The 15397-nt window shown below is 44.8% G+C and overlaps 1 protein-coding gene across 2 annotated transcripts in view; it reads right to left on the reverse strand.

Moving 5' to 3' along the window:
• The window catches only part of LOC140357799 (disheveled-associated activator of morphogenesis 1-like), a 53108-nt gene extending 38218 nt beyond the window's left edge, over window positions 1-14890 (reverse strand). For both annotated transcript variants that reach the window (XM_072442323.1, XM_072442315.1), the window contains exons 1-2: window positions 14763-14890; window positions 3180-3436 (exon numbers count right to left, since the gene is read on the reverse strand). The gene's annotated coding sequence lies outside the window, so the exon portion shown is untranslated. The remainder of the gene's footprint in view (window positions 1-3179; window positions 3437-14762) is intronic.
• Between the last annotated feature and the right edge of the window lie 507 nt (window positions 14891-15397).

Raw genomic sequence — 15397 nt, forward strand, 5'->3', positions numbered from 1 at the left:
GTCGAGTCCCGAGTCGAGTCCCGAGTCGAGTCCCAGAGTCGAGCCCCAGAGTCGAGCCCCAGAGTCGAGCCCCAGAGTCGAGTCCCCAGTCGAGTCCAGAGTCGAGTCCAGAGTCGAGTCCAGAGTCGAGCCCCCGAGTCGAGTCCCGAGTCGAGTCCCAGAGTCGAGCCCCAGAGTCGAGTCCCCAGTCGAGTCCAGAGTCGAGTCCCCAGTCGAGTCCAGAGTCGAGCCCCCAGTCGAGTCCCGAGTCGAGTCCCAGAGTCGAGCCCCAGAGTCGAGTCCAGAGTCGAGCCCCCGAGTCGAGTCCCGAGTCGAGTCCCAGAGTCGAGCCCCAGAGTCGAGTCCCAGAGTCGAGTCCAGAGTCGAGCCCCCGAGTCGAGTCCCGAGTCGAGTCCCAGAGTCGAGCCCCAGAGTCGAGCCCCCAGTCGAGTCCCAGAGTCAAGTCCAGAGTTGAGCCCCCCAGTCGAGTCCCGAGTCGAGTCCCAGAGTCGAGTCCCGAGTCGAGTCCAGAGTCGAGCCCCGAGTCGAGTCCCAGAGTCGAGTCCCCAGTCGAGTCCCAGAGTCGAGTCCAGAGTCGAGCCCCCGAGTCGAGTCCCAGAGTCGAGCCCCAGAGTCGAGTCCAGAGTCGAGTCCAGAGTCGAGTCCCAGAGTCGAGCCCCAGAGTCGAGTCCCCAGTCGAGTCCCAGAGTCGAGTCCAGAGTCGAGCCCCCGAGTCGAGCCCCCGAGTCGAGCCCCCGAGTCGAGCCCCGAGTCGAGCCCGAGTCGAGCCCCGAGTCGAGCCCCGAGTCGAGTCCAGAGTCGAGTCCAGAGTCGAGTCCAGAGTCGAGTCCAGAGTCGAGTCCAGAGTCGAGTCCCGAGTCGAGTCCAGAGTCGAGTCCCGGTTCGAGCTCCATTTCCAGTCTTTAAGTCGTCAAGTCTTTTCTGGTTTTGTCCTGGTTTAGCTGGGAATTAGACCTAGTTTTGGCTGCTTCAATCAAACACTTATTTTAGCTCCTTTTGCCACTTTTGGAAGACCCAATACAAACTGGGTCAAGTCCTTACTTAACTTATAACAGATTATTACTATTTTTAACAACCTAAACAACATCGGCCAATGGCACTCCCTCTTAACTTTGGTCCACATGAACAATCCCAGCAGACTCAGAAAGCGTACTAGGGTCTGGGGGAGTGAAGCTGAGTCATGGGGAGGACAGAGATGAAAAGGTAAACCCCCCACTCACTCTCTCTATCTCTCTCTCGCCCTCTTTTTCTCTCTCTACGTTCCCATTTTTCCTCAGGTCAGCCATTCGAGTGAAGGTTAGACCCGGGGCAAAGTCGGAAACCACCAGGCACACAGCAATATCTTTCACAGAGGTTTAGTTTACTGGTTGCGGCTGGTGAACTGGCTGTTCTCAAAAGGGAAAGTTTACCTTAGATAGTGAATCATAAGCCCGCAAAGATTATACTGGGATGTCCGTTCCGGTATGGATTTTTTTTAAAGCTGATACTCAATATTTGCCTTGTGCTGTGGCCAATAACCAACATGTGCTGACAGTGATAAAGATAAATCTAGAGCGAGAGACGTTCCCAAATACAGTTTTCAGATGATTTGTAGAAACAACATATTACTCTTCTAGTTCAATTTTTACTCACACTCAAAGTAAAAAGAAACATACTAATCTGAGGCACTGAGGACAAACTGGGAATGACAAACGAGCACAAAGAGACTGAGCAGCAAAGAAGGAAAAAAAATGTCCTAAATACTGTCTCTGGCACAGGTTAAAATTACCCATCTCTACATTTAACTACCATATCACTGCAACATATAATACAGATTGTGAAGATTGGCAGCAAATCAGAAAACGTTCAAGTAAAGAACCTAATTACCTGTACGTATTGACAAATAGTTGAGTCAGTGATACAATTAAATTCAGCTATATTTTATATATAACTGGCACCAGGCTCAGGACATATCTGGAGGAGCATCTTCAGAACTAAATCCACGTTAGAAAACCTCCCAAAACAGAAGGTTGGGAGACAAATATAGACGATGTAGGCGTGTGTACAGATGGTGCCCACGACACAATGAGAGATCCATTATCTGCCATTTACATAGTGCAAACTCAGCAAAACAATCAATATCCCAATAATGTCAGCGGCGGAGCGGGAACTCGCCACCACTAAAACGCTCATCTTCAGTGGCTCATATAGTGGATAATATATTTAGCAATTAGAATAAGCAGTAAATTAAAATGTGCTGCTAAAAAAAAAAGAAGTGCTTTGCTGCAGACTTTCAACTGCACGCCTCATAAAACGCCTCATGGTTATTACTGTCAGGCTCGATGGAGGACTACAGTTTCTCATAAAACACAGGTCCATAGCGCATCGATAGCACGCGCGTGGACAGCAGTGACATCTTAAAAAACCTCTCCCTGCGCAGACAGTTGCCATGGCGACGTGCAGAGAGGCGTTTTTTAATGTAAGCCCTCGTCCGCCCATTCCGCTGCCCGTAATCTGCAATAAGGGCGCACAGGGATAGAGGAGTATCGATGGGCAGAATATAAAAAAAAAAGGGATTAATATGTGTCTGTGAAATCGAGACATTAATGCACTGGGCGTGTCGTATAGTAAAGAGAGAGATGTATGGATCGGGACAGAGGATGCGTGGAATTTGAGAACGATGACAGGAAGAAGCCGGGCGACGTGCGGCTTTTGCGCTGAAGGTGACTTTCGTTCTCACTGACCTGATTCGGAGCAGCACCAACTACGGGACATCACCGCGTGCTCTCCGTGCCCCCTCGCACGCTCACTTGACACCGATGACACTCCCACGGGGCACGCACGGCCGTGGGAGGCAGCATTTTTGTAGCGCCAGATCACCCCGACCTCAGACTTATCATTAACGGGGGCATTTCCCTCAGCCTCCAGGGCCCCCGGTGTGTCGGAGGAGCACCCATCAGTCAAGAGGACGCCCTTCCCCCTCCCTCCCCCGGTTACTCTGGCAACAAGACACCTCCTAATTAGATAGACGCAGGCAGCATCACCTACGGAGCAGCCCAGCGTGCATCCTTAAGGGAGTGATAAAGCCCTCACTCCCTCCATTAACCCGGGACGGTCTCCGCGCCGGTCGCATTCCAGGCTGCAGATACAGACCGCTCCCCTTTTGCACGCGCGTGTAGATTAGATTCGGAGCATCTTACCCGGGCCAGGAGGGAGCATGCATTCCTGTGTTATCCGCCCTCTTCACTGCTGCCGCCGCGTCAGCTTTTCCGCGCTGTCGGCAGAATGAGTGATGTCGCCTTTGGTTTGGAGCATTTCCAGAGTGAGGTGAGGTATTCCGCGCAGGTCGGGAGCTGTCTAATAGGCACCTTGGAGGAGGAGGAGGAGAATCCTGGCAGACTCGGGGTGAATGGAGCTCCTGTATCACCTCCTGCTGCCGCCGAGTGTCCGCAGACTGCTGTAGTGGCACAGGGACAGCGCAGATGTTAGGACTCGCTCTAGGACACACCCCTTTTCAACACTCGCTCGTCCTAATAGGAGGCAGCAGAGCGAGGACCACGCCCAGTGCTCTGCCCCTCCCCCCTTCACTCGCTCAGCCTCTGTGTGTGTGTGTGTGTGTGTGTGTGTGTGTGTGTCTCATTGAGGGTTTGTTTGGAGAGCTGTGAGAGGACAACAAAACATAAAAGGTGTGTGGCATTTCATCGGGTCCAGTAAAAGCATAAGCTCAAGAGGAAAGTGGCTGAGCAGAATCTGTATCCATGTAATAAACATTATTATTATTATTATTATTATTATTATTATTATTATTATTATTATTATTATTATTATTATTATTATTATTATTATTATTATTATTATTATTATTATTATTATTATTATTATTATTATTATTATTATTATTATTATTATTATTATTATTATTATTATTATTATTATTATTATTATTATTATTATTATTATTAGTAGTAGTAGTAGTAGTAGTAGTAGTAGTAGTAGTAGTAGTAGTAGTAGTAGTAGTAGTAGTAGTAGTAGTAGTAGTAGTAGTAGTAGTAGTAGTAGTAGTAGTAGTAGTAGTAGTAGTAGTAGTAGTAGTAGTAGTAGTAGTAGTAGTAGTAGTAGTAGTAGTAGTAGTAGTAGTAGTAGTAGTAGTAGTAGTAGTAGTAGTAGTAGTAGTAGTAGTAGTAGTAGTAGTAGTAGTAGTAGTAGTAGTAGTAGTAGTAGTAGTAGTAGTAGTAGTAGTAGTAGTAGTAGTAGTAGTAGTAGTAGTAGTAGTAGTAGTAGTAGTAGTAGTAGTAGTAGTAGTAGTAGTAGTAGTAGTAGTAGTAGTAGTAGTAGTAGTAGTAGTAGTAGTAGTAGTAGTAGTAGTAGTAGTAGTAGTAGTAGTAGTAGTAGTAGTAGTAGTAGTAGTAGTAGTAGTAGTAGTAGTAGTAGTAGTAGTAGTAGTAGTAGTAGTAGTAGTAGTAGTAGTAGTAGTAGTAGTAGTAGTAGTAGTAGTAGTAGTAGTAGTAGTAGTAGTAGTAGTAGTAGTAGTAGTAGTAGTAGTAGTAGTAGTAGTAGTAGTAGTAGTAGTAGTAGTAGTAGTAGTAGTAGTAGTAGTAGTAGTAGTATCTAATTGGGACAAATCGATAATCGTAGTTATCTGAACTATACTGACTCTAAAATACATACTGTACAAAAGACAAAAGATATTGCCATTATTAAATCTATGTCAAAAAAGAATAAACAATGTCTGATTTTAAACTGACCAGTAGAGGAAAAAATTAGGTTCTAAAAGTAAGATAAGCTCACAATAATAATGAGAAGAATAAAATGGATAAAATATAATAGATCTCCGGGAGGCGCTACAGGGTGCTCCGTTCCCGGACCAGTAGGTTCAGGAAAAGCTTCCTCCCTGCAGCGGTCATCCTGCTGAACTCTCTACCTCAATGTCCCCCCCCCCCCCCCCCCCCCACACACACACACACACACAGACATGCACATACAGAGACTGTAGACTGCCACACACACACACAGTGATTGTGGACAACTGCTCATACCCCATACTGCCCCCTACTGTACATTCTGTATTTATTCACTGATTCACTTTACATACTCTGCACTTTTAACTGCTGTTTTGCACTTCTGGTTGATGCTAACTGCATTTCGTTGTCTTAGTACCTGTACTCTGTGCAATGACAATAAAGTTGAATCCAATCCAATCCAATCTGTTTTAATCAACTAAATCCTCCGGAATGAAAAAACAATTTATATTAACTTAACGTATAAACGTATCTGTTTATATCAACTAAACTCCTGGATTACACTTTATTTTTTGGAATTATTCTCCATCTAGAAGCCTTCAGACTGTATTTGAAACCACTCGATACACAATAGAAATACTTGTTTGACTTGTCGATAACTAAAATAATCGTTACAGCCCGACATACAAACCCGCTGCCTGCAAACAATTATGTCGACTGAGGAAATGCACACGACTTTAATTCAATCTGGTAAATAATCCCAGCTGCAGTGTCACTCATTTCAGACCATTACTGAGACATTATTCACAAACATTCAAGGTGGAGCATCGTTAAACCAGAACGGGGCATCAGAATGAAACAGATTGACATGTGACCCACAGAGCCTCTGAATCATGTCTGTGATATTGTTGAACATAATCTACTTAATAAAGACAGACTGTGAGCACTCTTTGTTCACAGACATAAGCCGCTCTCGCAGGTTTGACTCCGTCTGATGCAGGTGTTGACAGGTGTAACAAACCTGTCCCTGGTTTCCTGTCCACAGCAGCTCTGATAATGATCGAGTTTAAAAGGCGAGAGGCTTCTGTGGAGGCTGCGTCACCCACGTGAGCACATGTTCCTCTAACACAACGCGGAGGTAATGCCCCAAACAGCTTTACGCCTCGAAGAAGTCACTAATCAAACCACAAAAGCTTTCCGTAACAACCATGTGTAATTATTCCTCGTCACTTTTGCCCCAGGGGCTCCAAATTCATTAATTGAATTCACAGGAAAGCGGCTTAGAGCAGCTTTGATATGGTTACATAAAAAAGTATTTTAGACTTTAAAAAGACTTAAGATGTGAAAAGGGAGCAAATACAGAAGAAAAAGTAAGAAAAAGTCAGAGAAGAATGGGATAATTGACTAAAAATATTATGTTTATTGATAATAACCATAATAATGGAGGAAACAATTGTTTTTCCTCCTCTGAGGCCTAAACGTATATAATTGTATCAGTGTTGTGACCAATGTGTCGAGAAGTGTAACATCCCTAATATCTAATATGTCGCCTGTGCTCTTCCCATCTAAGAAAAGAACTACAATCACATCTGAAGCCGTGTTATCAGAGCCTTAACCTGCAGATAAAGGACACAAACAAGTGTTTATCATTCTCAGTTTATGGACATGTTCAGCTCACTGAGCTGCAGAGGCTGCACTAGCAGCGGGACACGATTGGCTGGTGACACAGGTAAGTCATACTAACAGGTAACAACATACTAACATGCCCCGCTTCAGAATAACAATAAAAAATATTTTAAAAGCTTGCAAAGGAGGCAACATGTGTGATCTCTCCAATAAGGATATTTCTGCACTTTAGTGGTTGTTTTAACATGTCCTTCGTGTTGTGTGAACCTCAGCCCTGACATTTACATGTTTACATTTTGAAAATCAATATCCGCCCCTGCTAAACTGCCTTTCTCTATTCACGGGCCTGTCCCGAGGCTTATGACCAGGTCCTTATCGTTTACTGAGGTTTCGAATGTCCTGACAGTGGACTAATGTGGGAGAAGGTTTGAGAGAGAACGAGCAGATAACACTGGGGCTGTGCACTTCAGGAGCCACTCTGAAAAGAATGTCCCACAGCTGGAATAACACACAGGTCGGTTCCCATGGCGACATCGAGCGGGGTGCAGGTCGACACCTCTCGCACCGCTGTGGACGCCAACAACAACCAGACTGATGAACACTCATTGTTACGCATATTTATGTATTCATGACAAGCTTTGGTGTAAATGTGACACGATCTGAAACAATATTTAAAAGAGGAATCTGAAACGGGCTTCGGACGACCCTGAAAAGTTCACCCGTGATTATGAGCTTTCAGACACAGATTAAACAGTTGTGCTGTGGAGTTAACTGAGCTAGCTGAAGATCTGGGAGTGAATCATGGGTTTAATCTTTTGAATACACACTTTTCTAGTACTTCTCGGTATTTTGTTGATTCTGTAACTTTCCTGCAAGTGCAAGTTTTGAGCTTTTGACAGAATTCACCCCACTTCCCCCCTTTTAATCTTATCGATCCCCTTTAGTCAACTAATCGATCGACGGGGCAGGTCTTTGCAAAAAAAAAGTAGGCACGATAAAAATTGACACTGACAATGATCGTGTGACTGATGTGGTAATGATTGTGACGGGCCAAGACGTGTGCTGAATAAAATTTGCATATATGAGGCCAGTGTTTTTAAAAGATCCACTCTGCAGCGGCGTGCTACAGCGCTAATACCAGGCGTGAATGACAGCACAGACTCGGCTGCTGCAGAGGAATGTGACGGCAACAGTATATTACGGCCGTGTCATGTGGTGGAGGCCCTTTACTGTACATATGCTTTAACCTGGGTGGAGACGCATAAATTCCAACCGTGCAGCGGCCCTTCCCTGTCAGAGACCCTAACCGTCGCTAATTAAATGGCTCGATTAGAAAGGGTCCTTGCTGCCAGTGCCACCCTCAGAGCCTTGTAATTACCCCCTGGAAAAGAGGGTGCATCCCAGAAGAGCGCAGCGCCGACTTCTGTTTCCAATGATTCAATAAAGTGCCATGCTCCGAAGAAGGCAACAGGAGAGCAGCAGTTATAATCAAAGAACAGCACAAGCGCGGTAAAGAGGGCAGAGGTTTTCCCCGAAAGCGACTCTGCTGCAGCGACATTGAGCGTACGAGCACAGCTGCAGCGGCGAGAGCGCGCTTGTGTGACGGATTGGCAAAATGTGCGGGTTCAAAGGCTGAACTCGACGACGCAGCAGATATGTAGGACAAGCTCTTCATCGCCTTGACTCGTCTTTGGCCGAGTTCACGGGGGAGAGTTGAGACGAGCGCGGCGTAATGAGTGCAGAAGAGGAAGCGTGTGTACAAACAAGAGAAGAGCAGTAATCCCAACATAATCCAATCAGTGCAGGTCTGCTCTGACGCTGAAGACAGGCGCTTATCGTCAACATGACAACGAAAACCTCCACCGGGTCGCACGGAAAACACGGAAACTCAAGTAACTTTGAAGCCAAAGACACAGTTTGGATCGAGGCTGCACATTATGTCGCCGTCGCAGTAATGGCGGAAGCAATAATCAATATCACAACAAACTAAATATATTGCCGTGACACCAAGGTTCTCCATCTGACAGAAATTGCTTTTTCTTGTCTTAACTAAATGAAAAAGGCAGAGTCCCTTTCTAATTTTCCTTAAGTCCTAAATCAGCCATGGCTTAATCTTGGTTTTGTCAATGTTAAGCTTTTGTTTTGACAGCGTCTGACTAGTAAATTAAGTATAATTTGAGTTTAAATATAAGCATGGGAGGGTTATATTGCATAATTAATAGCCATATATTTTTCAATATTGTGCAGCCATAGCTTTTATCTCATCAAACAATTTGACTCCACAGTGAAGCGTCTGGTCATTGAGTGTTGGTCACAAGCGTCTTCTCCTTCAGTGCCTTGAGATCTGCTCCACTTCACAGCAGAATGTACCTAAACCGAGAAGCAAAGGAATGTTTTTGGGACGATGACAGCGGTTGTGAAACTGGATGGACCTGACAGTTCTGCCCTTCGGTGTCTCAGCTGTCAGCAGCACAGACGGAGCACAAACACAGAGGTATGGAGAGCTACAGAAACACCGGGTTAGAGTTGTGTGGATGGCGGGCATGGTCACTAAAGATGTGTTGGTGCAGCTGCTTTAGTTGTTGTTGTTGGCATTTTACTAAACTCTGGAGCACAGAGCGATGGCCTCAAACGCCCCAAAAGGAAGGATGTCTTCTGTCCCTGAGGGGAGCACAGAGCCTCCCAGAGACCTCTCTGTGCAGATAAGAGCGGCACAAGCGCTACAGGCAAGTGTTTTGTTCGACAAAATGCAAACACACAAAAGGTGCTCTTTAGTCACAACAAATTTGATAAACTCTGCATGACTGGCATTAGCTGCCACAATGACAGCAATTTGTTCGAGAAAAAACATTCAACCGTTAACAAAGACGATCAGAAACTAAGCCCGTCTTTAACTATTAAAATACAAAAACAGTCCAGCTGCTCGTGGATAGCCGTTCCTGAAGGACAGTATCATTCAAAGTGATGAGCGATAACCCAAAAGCCACAACAGCCCAAAACCTGTCAGGACTTGCGTTTGTGGAGGGAAAGCTGAGGTGTGGGAGGTTGTGGGACGTCCCAGAAGAACATGGACTTTGTGCGTTCTAACAAACAAACACTGAGCGCCTTTCGTCTCGTCACTCCTGTCTGTGCAGGGGATTCTAACACATGTACAGAGACATGTGACCCTGATGAAACACTTACTCTGAGTCTCTGGATGTGCCAGTATCTTTAAGATTAATCCTCTTTGCCCTGGACGACAATGCACGATTCAACAGTGAAACCCCTTTATATAATCCATAAGGATCAGGATCATCCTCATGTCCAACACAAGAGGCCAAGAGGCCTATATGTTGTCCTATATAAACACTGAGGAGGAGAGATTACGTTCAAAATACTACAAGTGATGATTTATTGTTAAATTGCCACAAATACTGATACAATCCTAATTCCCTGTATTGATGCTCTTGAAAATGATATAACAGGAGAGAGCTGCAGAGAGGCACAGGTGAGACATTTGACTCCTCGGCCTCACACAGCTCAGTTATAGGAGCCTCCTCTCAGAGGACTGCTTCAGACCCTCGCCCTGGAGCCACCGTCAGTGCAATCGCAGGTTTACCTCACTACTTTTAATGCAGCATCACAAACACAATGAACACTGCCTTAAAAAGGGAAACAGGCTTATACTTCAGCACACATATTGGTCACTGAAGGTTTGTTTTAATCAGTTTCAAAGCATGCCTAGAAATGCAAGCATGAAATCTTGGACCATGTAAAATAAATTATCAAATTCTATAATTTTGCATTACGTGGGCTATGAAAACCTGAAGTAGCACACAGCCACAGGTTCTCCAGAGTACAGCTGCATCAAGTTCAAATCATCCTAAAATATCTTGTGGTGGGTCACCCAGTTCTGCTGGTGCCTCTGAGGCCGATCAGGCCCCCACTAGAACAGCAGTGAGGCTTTTATTATTAGGACTCTGAAGATCATTTTCTCTTCATAAGCTTTACATTATGTGCCATAAATCCCTGTTATTCAGACACAGTCTGAGAGCTGGAGCTGAGAGCTGGAAACAGGGCGTGACCTCTGACCATGGGACAAAAGGGGGTCAAGAGTCTGTGGTGGGAGGGGCCGTCTGCATCAGGGGTGTTATTTGGTTTGGTTCAGCGTTTAATAAACCCCACGTCGGTTTCATTAGTAATGAGAACATGACTTGTCTTGGCACATGTGGACGATGAGTAACAACCACACCAAACATAACATCACAAGTTTAGCCTGAGGAGTCTTTTTTGAAAGTCTGCTTAATAAATTATGAATAAAGCATTAATATTAAGTAACTTACATTAATCAGGCTGGATCTTTTAAGAGGTAAAGTATTTTGAAAATGTGAGGCGGCTCAGGGTGTGTCCAATGGCAGCTGCCCCCGAGCTGAGGACAAGTGCAAAGGCGCAGGGCAGGCGGGGGTCAGCGGGGGGCAGGGTGTGGCAGCGAGGGGAGATGCTAAATGAAGCCATTGTCTGGCCCAAGTGAAGCACACAGAGAATGGCACATTCAAACAGTCACAGGCCTATTGTTGTGAGGCCGGAGCACAGAGCGCCGCAGGTCCACCACTGATCCCACACGTCCTCCACTTCACACAGAAGCAGCAAAATATGAGAAACAAGCACTGTTCAGTTTGTAGGCCACACACAATGGCCACACTGAGCAGGTTTTTGTATCAAATTATGAGGACACAAACATATGCTGCATACCATAAGAGCATGTCAGATTAACAGAACCAGGTCATACAAACACACTGCACAGGCTGCACAGGCTTGCACAGGCTGCACAGGCTGCACAGGCCGCACAGGCCGCGCAGAGTCACAGAGTTCATTTGTGCTGTTTGTCTTGTCATTGCGGCTGGTTTGTTGAGCAAACACTGGCTTGTTGTCAACACCACTTTGGAGTTACATAGTTGTTATTATAAGTACTCTGCACAAGGCCTGGGCAAAACTGAAAACATGAATTATATCGATATTGGACTATCCCAATAACAATATTCAGACAATATTATGTTACGTTTTCCCATTATTATTTTGAATAAATTATTTTTGCAGATTTTTTACACTATATTCTGTACAGTGTGTTACAGTCGGAGAATGCCACTTCTTTTGACAAATTATTCATAAAAGATATTTCCAAGAAAACACAAATCATATTTATAGCCTTGTTAACACTGCTTTGTGGCTGATTGCCTCTGTGTGTAATTGTGTGCAGTGGGAGGTCATTAGGGACAGTAGCCGACACCTGCTTGTGTGTGTGTGTGTGTGTGAACAAACTGCACATTAATGCCAACCCGACATAAAGGCTCCTGATGACACATGGGGGGCTCAGCTGTGTAAAGGGTCTTTAAATGAGATTTGTGTGAGTGAAAAATAATTAGACTAAAACCTTTGTTGTTACTTACCCATTTTCTGTGTCAACATCAGGCCTAATGTGAGCCGGGGCAGCACTGAAACGGAACACCAGGTCAAATAAACTCACCTCAGGTCTGCAGAGGTCTGTGCTGATGGACACTCAGGCCTGTGTGTGTGCGCGAGTATGTGTGTGTGTGTGCGCGAGTGTGTGTGTGTGTGTGTGCAAGTGTGTGTGTGCAAGTGTGTGTGTGAGTGCAAGTGTGTGTGTGTGTGTGTGTGTGCGAGTGTGTGTGAGTGCAAGTGTGTGAGTGCAAGTGTGTGTGAGTGAGTGAGTGAGTGAGTGAGTGAGTGTGTGTGTGTGTGTGTGTGTGTGTGAGTGCAAGTGTGTGTGTGTGTGTGAGTGTGTGTGTGTGTGTGTGTGTGTGTGTTTGCACGCGTGGACTGCAGCGTGTGAATGAAGCAGCATGTTTGTTATGAATGAGCTATAAACAGTGAATGCTTTATCATCCTCAGGGCTCACTGAGCACCAGCTGAAACACATCCTTAATACAAACGATTAAAAACTAAATCATGCCAGAGTTTGCTGTTATAGAATGCATTGGTTGTTGAAGAATGAACCTATAATAAACCCAATCTATAATGGAAAATGGATGGATATATTTGGAACATAATTCTGATATCTGGGAAGAAGGCCGTCGCAAAGAAATGGAGAACACAAATATCGCCAACAACAACAACCTTCTTTACTGTGGATGCCACCCCTACCTCATCCTTTCATTTTATCTTTTACTTATTTTGTTTCTCTCTGGTCCTTCCCTGTTTTGTTTTTTTCTCTTGATTAGAAAATAATGCAAACCGGCACATGCCATGTTATTAATTATGGCACAAACACGTGGACGTCTCAGAGCGTCAGAGTTTGTACTGAATGAAACACGACCGCTCCCACGAACAGTAACACAGACAAATGTTGTGAGTCCCCACGAGTGCTTTTGTGGCAGGAACGTGCCAAGTTCAGCACAACAACAACAACACCGAGGACAAGACCCAAAGATTGACAAATCATTGTTACAAACTGAAGAAATATAGACTTTAAAAATGTATCAGAACACTAAAGAAAACAATGAAGAAAGGAGAAAAATGATGGTGGTACCGATTCTGTTAAATTTGATGAAATAATATCTGTTACCAAGTGAGCATGAAGATGTAGTTGTGTAAAAGAGCATTCATCTCTGAACTATAGCGTTTACATTACTAGTCAATTACTTAAATTCATTCTATTCTACATTGTGATGACATTTTTAACCAAATAAAAGTTGAAATATGGTGAAGACTTGTAGATGAAGGTGAATGCTTTAGAGACTGTAACATCCAGATAAATTGCACGATTATCAAAATACGACTGCAATCCTGTTTTATAGTTGTCTTTGCGTAATCGAATAACTGTTGCCGAGTCAGTTAATATTCAGGTTGGGGCACTGTAACTTTGCCCCTGTGAGATAGAGCTGGTGCCTTGGCATGGGTCTACTCCCTCTAAATGTTACTCTGAATCTCTCTGACACAACTACAGCCACTCTGCGCCGGTTTGTGTTTGCAAAGCTGGAACATTCACCCTGGACACTCCAACCGGACAGTGCCAGACTGTGAAACATGCTGTGCAGTTGGAGCCAGCCGCACACAAAGAGCCTCAGCAGCAGCCGCACTTGCAAGCACCTACAGGCCCCTCAGTGATTTAGAGCGTTTTAATTCCCCGGAATGCAAGTCCTTTTCTGATAAGACTGGGTGAGAACCGCAGCACCGGCGGGAAAGAACCGCGGTAATCTCAGCGTCAATGCCCTCCGACCTCAACAATGACTTCATGTTTTTCTACAGTGACTCATTCCACTTCTGGGCAACAGTAACACATTTTGACTACTGAGTGACAACAGGTCGTAGGCTATTGCACGTCTCGAGGCCCGCGGGCACGGCACCTTTATCCAGGGTAAGGTGACAGCTACGTGGCGTCCTCGCGGCGTACGACCTCATTTCAGCACGAGTGGCGAAGGGGAGAAGGTGGGCTGCAACTGCAAAAGGCGCTGAATCAACCAGAATCTCTTCATTTACCCGTTAGGGGCTTTGTTCGCAGACAGATCGCCGGCACAAATAGCCACGCAACAAATCCACATTCACCAGTATAGATAACAAACAGAACGATCAAAACAAATCCACAGAATAAGTGCAAAGTAGTGGAAAATTCCAGGGTCAAACATGTGAATAACAAAATAATCATCCATTTAAAAGATGCACTGTGTCACTTTAGGGTTGGCTTTTACTTGACCCCATAAATGTTATTCACTTTGCCTGGAATTTTCTACTGTGTGACATTAAATGTATCTATCTCCAAGGAGACGAGCCAGTTACCGGTAAGATCTGCGGAGAGGCGACCTAGTTCGCAGTAAGGATGCACGTATTTTGCATTGAAATGTAATAGTAATTGTTAATGCTAGGTAGATAGGTTTAATGCCATACTATGGAACATGCCAGGCAGAGCAAGAGCAAGAAGTAACGAACATGGTCTTAATCCAATTATGTTTGTCCAATGTGCGTTTAAAAATAAACTAAACATTACGAGGGAAGAGGGAGGTTATTACAGTCTCATACTCACACTGAGCACATAAAGAAAAGGGTCTTTCTAAACACAGGTGTGACTTCAATTGACTTTAACAAATGCGAGTCACGAGCGGAAGGTCCGCGCGGAGACAGCCCGAGTATCATCATCAGTTTGCAAAATACATGCAAATGTCACCCGACTCCAGCCTGCAGCCTGCGCCCTACGCGAGCGCAAACAAAAGACAAGCGCAACGCGCAAACAATGAGCCAACTGCGTGAAAAGAGTGAGAAAGCCACATTAAAAAGAGCCACATCCACAATAAAAGCGCCGATGATCTGAGCACGCACCGGGGCCGAGGTCAGCTCCACCTCAACAAACCGGAGCCGGTGGCGATTCTCCAGCGCGCTTTGTTTCACATCACGGGAAAAGTTTCACTCGAAAGACAAGTTTCTTACCTGAAAACCACGGACATATTTGTGCCTTCTGGAACCCACAAACTCACGAGGAGAAGGTGAAGCCAACGGAAACCCACAGCGCGATGATTAAACCATGCCTCTCGGCCCGGGGTGCTCGTGATGTCATCGGCTCACTACAGGCGGCCAGTGCGCATGTGCAGTCCTGCATTGCACCAGTGCATGGTGGGTGATGTAGTACTAAAATTTACTAACAGTAATGTTTGAATTAAATTATAGTGCAATATTGTAACATAAGTAGACTTTTGCCTTAACATATTAGTATTTTGCATGTAATGTTTGGGTTTTTTAGGTAATTTACAAAAAAGTGATTAGCACGCTGCACTTTGACCTAAAAAGGCAATTGATGTCAAAGTTTGATCGTTAAAAAAAGGTTGCGTAAATATTGACAGGTTTTACAGTCTACAGACGTGTGAAGGATTATAGTGGTTGAGACAGGTCATGTGACGCCCCCTTGTGGTGGAGAGTAAATAGTATCGGGTCTATTTATTCTCTGTGAATGTCATTCCCAGTTTGTCCTCAGTAGTTTAGTATAATGAGTTCAAACAGAAATAGGGGAATTTTGTTTTTAACAAAAGCATTTGTAAACTCTCAAACTTTTTTATTTACATTTGTGA

This window comes from Eucyclogobius newberryi, unplaced genomic scaffold (genome assembly GCF_026437365.1).
Source record: "Eucyclogobius newberryi isolate DKJ021-1_F unplaced genomic scaffold, fEucNew1.0.hap1 SCAF_1, whole genome shotgun sequence".
Lineage (NCBI taxonomy): Eukaryota > Metazoa > Chordata > Actinopteri > Gobiiformes > Gobiidae > Eucyclogobius > Eucyclogobius newberryi.